The sequence below is a fragment of the Macaca mulatta genome, chromosome 10 (genome assembly GCF_049350105.2).
Source record: "Macaca mulatta isolate MMU2019108-1 chromosome 10, T2T-MMU8v2.0, whole genome shotgun sequence".
Lineage (NCBI taxonomy): Eukaryota > Metazoa > Chordata > Mammalia > Primates > Cercopithecidae > Macaca > Macaca mulatta.
This window is the reverse complement of record NC_133415.1, coordinates 86,846,607-86,853,715: the sequence shown is the minus strand read 5'-3', so window position 1 is coordinate 86,853,715 and position 7,109 is coordinate 86,846,607. Positions and strand designations below refer to the sequence as shown.

The 7,109-nt window shown below is 48.3% G+C and overlaps 1 long non-coding RNA gene across 1 annotated transcript; it reads right to left on the bottom strand.

Moving 5' to 3' along the window:
- Positions 1-464: 464 nt before the first annotated feature.
- LOC144332078 (uncharacterized) lies at positions 465-6,062 on the bottom strand. Its single transcript, XR_013399829.1, has 2 exons — positions 4,611-6,062; positions 465-1,327 (listed from the first exon to the last, which is right to left on the bottom strand). It is a non-coding gene; the product is annotated as an uncharacterized LOC144332078 (long non-coding RNA).
- Positions 6,063-7,109: the final 1,047 nt, after the last annotated feature.

Genomic DNA, 7,109 nt, shown 5'->3' with positions numbered 1-7,109 from the left:
CTAGGATGGAATTTCAGGATCAGGATTGTCTGAGCTCAGGAGTTCAAGACCAGCCTGGGCAACATGGTGAAACCCCATCTGTACCAAATATACAAAAAAATTAGCCAGGCGTGGTGGCACATGTCTGGTGTCTCAGCTACTCAGAAGGCTGAGGTGGGAGGATTGCTTGAGCCTGGGAGACAAAGGTTGCAGTGAGCCAAGATTGTGCCACTGCACTCCAACCTGGGTGAGACTCCCATCTCAAAATACACACATCTGGGGTGTGTGTGTGTGTGTAATAATAGATGGTAAGATCTGTGATGGAAGCAGCACATGGGAGGGCCGTTCTAATTCAGGCCAGGGAGGTGTTTTTGAGCAGGCAACTTCTGAGCTGTTATAAAGGATAACGAGGGTTAGCCAGTGGGAGAACACAGCATTCGAGGTAGAGACAACAGCATGTGTAAAGGCACAAGCCAGACAGCACAGGTCTTTCCACAATTTATTCCATGTGGCTTGAGACGAAGAGGCAGACTGCGGGAGGGGAGGTGTTGAGGAGAAGGGGTCAATCATCTCTCGGATGTCTTCTTTGTCATGCTAAGGGGTGTGGATCTCACTCAATGGGATGGTGATAAAGGAGACAGCCGAGTAGGAAGAGCAGCAGGGAGACTAGTTAGAGGTTACTGCAAAAGTCCAAGACAGACACAGAAAGGACCTAAGGTACCAGGGAAAAATTAACAGGGAAAAATGGAGCAGTGGAGGTTGACACAGGCAAGTGGGGCTGGAAAGGTTCTTGGGGACATCGAAGTACAGTTATTAGATGGGCATCTGTACCTACTCCCCTGGTGTTCTTGGGGGGGAAAATGAGTTAGAGGTGAAGATCATGGAGCCATGAGTGGAGTCTGAAGCCATGGATGAAGTCATCCAGGGAGCGGGTACAGAGAAAAGAGGGTAGAGAGATGCAGGCACAAGGGGAAGAGTCAGCAAGGGAAACAGGAGTGCTCAGAGGAGAGCCAGGAAAGACTGTTGTCACAAAAACCAAGAGAGGAATTTCAGAGTTGTTTATTCTGACAGGGTCAGGGAAGGTTTGCATCCTGCCTCTACCTCCTTCAAGTGACATGATCTTGGGCAAATTACTCAACCTTAAATTTCAATTTCCCAATTGTGTGGGATAAATAATGTAATGGGTGTACAGAACTTCAAAGGGCACGAGTAAATGCTACATATATGTATATATGCACACATCTCTTTCTGTAGAGCCTAATGCTGCTGCGGAGGTGGAATACAATTAAGAACACAAAAGGTAGCTGAGTGTGGCAGCTTACGCCTGTAATTCCAGCACCGTGGGAGGCTGAGGCAGGAGGATCACTTGAGCCCAGGAGTTCGAGAGCAGCCTGGGCAACATAGGGAAACCCCTATCTCTACAAATATTTTAAAAATTAGCTGCATGTGGTGGCGCACACCTGTGGTCCCAGCTGCTTTGGGAGACTGAGGTGGGAGGATTGCTTGAGCCCACTGCACTCCAGACTGGGCAGCAGAACAAGACCCTGTCTCAAAAAAATTAACACAAAGGTAAATACTTTATTGTATGTTTCATAAATAGTTGACCACGTCACAAATACACGTGTAAAAGATTTATGGGCAAGGATGAATGAGACAGTCTCTGGCCTTAAGCAGCTTCACTGCATGGTCAGGGAGATGGAACCACTGAAGGTGGAGTTTGAGGGATGAGGGGGCTTAAGTGTTAAGAGACTAGAGGACAAGGAAGAAAAAAGGTCCAGGTCAGGGAGAACGGGTAACCCTGCCCGTTTCTGTTCCATGCACCTGGGAGAGCCAAACCCATGCACTTGTCCAAAGAGGACCCAGCTACTGCACCTCTGTAGGACAGGTCATCTGGGCTCCCGCAGGAGGTGCAGTGAGGGGATGTGTGCATGCCAGGAACCCACACATCAGTTGGCAGGAGGTGTCCATTCACTCAAGTGCAGAGGGCCAGCTGGGTTGCCCTACGAGGCTTAGTGACCAACCGACACACCACTCTTGACTATAGTAACTCAAAAGATGCTGGAACATCAAAAAAAGCCTTCTTTCCATTATCTCCTTTACCTCATTTTTATATTTTATTCATTTTCTCCTTGTTAAGATGCCTGAAATGTTTTGGAACAAAGTGGGTATGAATAAGTAGAGGAAAAAAAAAAAAGGAAATTATGGTCTGTTACTTGGTTCCAGGGAAAATCACCTGAATCTGCACTGGATTAGGTGGTGGTAAATGTTCTCATTTATTTTCGTAATAGGATGTGGTCTTTTGGTTTTTAGATGAGAAAGATGAGGCTCAGAGAGGCTAATGATTTGCCTATGGTCACACAACAAATAATTTGATTAGGAACTCTGTCCAAAAATATATATATATACACATAAAAATAAATATATTTAATTATTTAAAAAAAATATATATATATATATATTTTTTTAGAGAGTCTTGCTCTGTCACCCAGGTTGGAGTGCAGTGACACAATCTCAGCTCACTGCAAGCTCCGCCTCCCAGGTTCTCACCATTCTCCTGCCTCAGCCTCCAAAGTAGCTGGGACTACAGGTGCCCGCCACCACGCCCGGCTAATTTTTTTGTATTTTTTAGTAGACACGGGGTTTCACCGTGTTAGCCAGGATGGTCTCCATCTCCTGACCTCGTGATTTGCCCGCCTCGGCCTCCCGAAGTGTTGGGATTACAGGCGTGAGGCACTGCGCCCGGCAACAAAATCTATACTCTTAACCTAGTCCCATGAGCAGCACAGCAAGCTACTGAACCTCTGGGCCTGTGTCCTGGTTACTGATATAACAAATCACTCTGAATGTTAGCATCTGCAAACAACATTTTATTATCTCGCGTTGTGCTGGACTTTGAATGGGATCAGTGAGGCAGTTCTTACTTTGTCCTCAGACAGTGGCTGGGCTGGAGTCATCTTGAAGCCTTCCTCACTCATGTCTGACATTTGATACTGCTGTCAGCTGAACATGTACACGTGGCCTGTGTGGCCTGGGCTGCTTCACAGCACGGTGGTTGGGTCCCAAGAGATGGTAAGTGGCAGCTGCTAATGCTTAAGTCCCGGACTGGGAGACTGGCAGAGCACCACCACCATCATATGCTATAGATCGGTCACAGAGTTTAGATAAAGGCGAGGATAGAAGGATAGAGATGCCACCTTTACTTGGGGCCATGCTTTTAAATCTCATCTACAAAATCTATAGAATAGTCATAACCACACAGTGGACTCCTTCTGTTTTTGTTAACCAAGGCTTGTCCTCCTTTTGGGAATTCTCTCCTCCGTCCCTCTACCCTCACAGGCCCTATGGCCATGCTCTACCACTACCTGGAACCTGCCTGAAAACCAGTTTTTTTTTTTCCCTTGAGATAGGGTCTCGCTTTGTCATCCAGGCTGGAGTGCAGTGGCAGGATCATGGCTCACTGCAGCATTAACCTCCTAAGTGCAAATGATCCTCCTACTGTAGTCCCCCAAGTAGCGGAGACTACAGGCACGTGTCACCATGCCTGGCTAACCAGACTCTTGATGGCAGCTTTTGAACCCAAGTCCCCATGTCTGAAGATCCATCCCTGGACTTTATAATTTGTGAGCCAATAAACTTCCACTAAAGCAGGACTGAATTCAGTTTCTATAACTTGTAACCAAAAGTCCTTACTACACCTACTGAGGGTGGTTATGGAGATTAAGTGTAAAATGTGCTTTTTAACAGCAAGTGTTCAGGAAATGGTTTACTGTTATGGATGAAGTTTATTATGAAGAGTCTGGCTACTGGTGAAGGGATTTTGATTTGCCTAAAACCTCAATGAATCTATGATCTGGTTGGGATGAAAACCAAGGATGCCTGGCTCAGAATCTTTTGCCCTGTTCTGCCTTCTGTATTTCTGTGGTCTTGTCAGACAGACCCACTGCATATAACATCCTATGGGGCAGGTTATGACCTTATGGGTCAACCTGGCCAGGGCTGGCAAATACCTGACATGTGCCCACACTTGAATTCCATGCCCATAAGAGACATTGCCAAACTATCACATCAGTATTTCCAAACAGTCTAAAAATTGCTGCAGATCCTCAAAAGGCACTCCAGGCAGCCGCTACTAAAAGTTCTGAGCCGGCAAGTGAATTGAGACCTGAGGTAGATTTTTAAAATATGGCCGTATTTTGAAGCTCCTCCTGTTAAGAATTTGGGCTTAGCCATGTGACTCTGGCCAATGGAACCTTAAAGATACGACACAGCAAGATCCTCAAAAGCACTTGACACTGAGCTCGTGTTCTCTTGTGGCTTTTGGAACTCAGCCATGATGTCTAGAATCCTGGGTCAGCCTGCTAGGTGCTGGAACATGTGGCCCAGTTGCCCAGCCAACCACCTGACATGTGGGGGAGGCCATCTGAGACCAGGAGTCCCCAGCTGATCTGCCAGTTCACTTCAGCCATGAGGGTCCAAATAAGAACTGCCACGCTGAACATAGCTCAAATTGCCAAGCCACACAATCGGGAGCTAATGTTTATTAAAGCTACTAAATTTGGGGGTGGTTATACAACAGTAACTGAACGAAGGCCCATTTACTATCCCTGATCTGGATCAACCTCTCATTTTACAGCCGAGGAAACAAATCTAGAAAGGAAAAAGACTTGCCCAGAGTCATCAACCTGGCTGGCAGCAACAGGGGGAAAGCCCCAGGCCTCTTGGCTCACAATCCAGTATACCCACTGGCTGCTCTATTCTTTCAAGATAGCTGTGAGGATCAAAAATGAGGTTTCCAATCTTGAAAACATCTAAAGACTGGTCCTTTGGGCAGAATCTGGTACCACATTTATCACTATCTCCTTTTGGAGTTTTCAGATGTTAGAAAAATGACAACTGTTGCACAGCAGAATGGATGTTTTTGCTGCCCCAACGCGGTGGAAGGGCACGTGTACGCAGTGTTAGAACCCAACCTCCTACCCGAGGGTCCCGCTGTGTGCTTTCCCAGGGGGGAGCATCCAGGGGCTTTTCTGGAATACCCGATGGGACTCTCATTCTCCCTGTCCAGCCTATGACCTGGTGCCAGCATGACTAGGCAAGGCCTTATGGGCAGGAGTGAGTAGAGCTGATGCCTGCTACCCCTGAAAGTGTCTTCCCTGCTTTTCTCACCGTCCTCCAAGCCTGGCATACTAAGGAAGTCCATGGTCACAAGCGCATGATCAACCTGACCGTCAAGCTCTGAAACACTGAGTTCCTCAGTAAAGCACGTTTGGGTAAGGCCTGCAGCAGGCACAGAGCACTAGGCTCTGGGGGCACAGGGATAGTGCCCTAGTGCTATTATGCCCTCAGTGCAAGGTTCATTCAGCTCTAAATCCCATTCTTTGAACTCTGCCCAAGTTCCAATACAGGCTAGCAGCTGTCCCCCATGTTTTACAGATGGGGACACTAAGAGCTAAGGGCAGTAATGACTTGCCAGGGTATTGAAATGGGTCTGCTAGAGCTGACTCTGGCCTTCTGGACAAGCAAAGATGTGGGTACATGGATTGGTGAAGTATGTTCCACTGAGAGCTCTTCGGGGAGATGAGACACTCGTTGTGGACCGAGCCCCTTCCTCTGTACACCCTCTTCATCTCTCCAAATTGAAGCCTTTGGATTTGACTAAGCTGGGCCAAGGCCCAGCCCAATTCCAAGGCGCCTGTTTCTCACCCCATGCCTATATCTCATGGCCTTAAGGTCTCAGCCTCCACCATGGGCTCCTGACAAATCTCAACTCTCTCCCTGCTGCCCAGGGTCCCTAGCAGGCAGATGTATGGGGACTGTGATCCTGCTGGGGCAGCTAATACTCAGGCAATGGCCAAGCAGGGATTGGGGCCTTTGGCTCAGGTATGAGGCCAGGACTCTGGCCGCCTTGGGGCTGGCCTAGTCAGGCCCCAGGAGAGCTTGGGAAGACCAAAGTGCAGAGCTACACTGGGACCTCAGAGTGCTGGCCCGCCAAGGATGACAGGCAGGAGGACTGCTCAGTTAGAGAGACATGGACAACAAAGACTTCCCTGTGGAATTTGAGCACTGCCCAAAGCCTCCACCCTCTACCAAAACCTAGAGCCAAAGCCCAGGGGGAAGCTTCCTTAGAGGCTGTAGATCAGGTTGATTTGAAACGGGAGTTTTCAATAAGGACTCCAGCAGATCTGCAAACTCTGAGCAACACGTAAAGATGGAGGGAAAACCTAAAGCCCTTTCTGATGATGGGACTGAATTCTGTGTTGGGGGAACGATGAGCAATTAACGAGCAGTCGGAGGGTCTGGGAGACTTCTCAGAGGTGGTGACACCACAGCAGCAGCTTCATCCTGAGCGGCTATTTCCCAGGTAGAGAAAGTAGGAGCAGGAAGAGTGCGTGCCAGGCCTGGAACAAAGCCTATTTCTGGGTGCTGCCCTCCCACAGCTCCATATCAACGAGACCAGCCTAAGTGGCCACATATGAATCCCGCAGCTCACTGGAACAGAGTGGGAACTTGTAACCTACGAGTGATTAGGAAAAAAAAAAATTGCAGTGGCAGTTGATTCTCTCTTGGGAACTTGAACATGGGGAAAATGGATCCATTCATTGTGGGGAGTTAAGGGGGAAGGAGGTGACATTAGCAGTACACAATGAGGATGTGTAAGCAGCACACGTTTGAAGGAACCCGGTTGATTGTTAGAGAACAAATGTCTAGATGGGTGGCCCAAGACAGGCGCAGACAGGCTGCGTGTTTCTTGATGCAAACTTCCTACTGCTTGCTGTCAGTGGAGTGCAACTCTATTCCTTGCTACCAAACCTGCCTGGAGTGTGAAGAACTTGTGTGGTTTGTGAGGCTGAGATGTAGGGTTTGTGTCAGGGGCAGGAAAGGGGTGGTGACAAAAACAGGAGAGGCTGGAGTAAGCAGGATCTTACACCCCACATTCAGGAGGAAGAGTCAGTAAAGGGATTTTAGGCAGGGAAGGGATACGTTCGGAAAGACTGCATGGCTGCTGGGAGATGGTATAGGGCAGAAGCAGGAGACTGGGAGGCTGGTGGGAGGACAAAGTCCAAGTGAAAAAATTATAGTGTCCTCAGCCAGAAGAGAGAAGGTACATACTGGCAGACTCCAGAATCCTT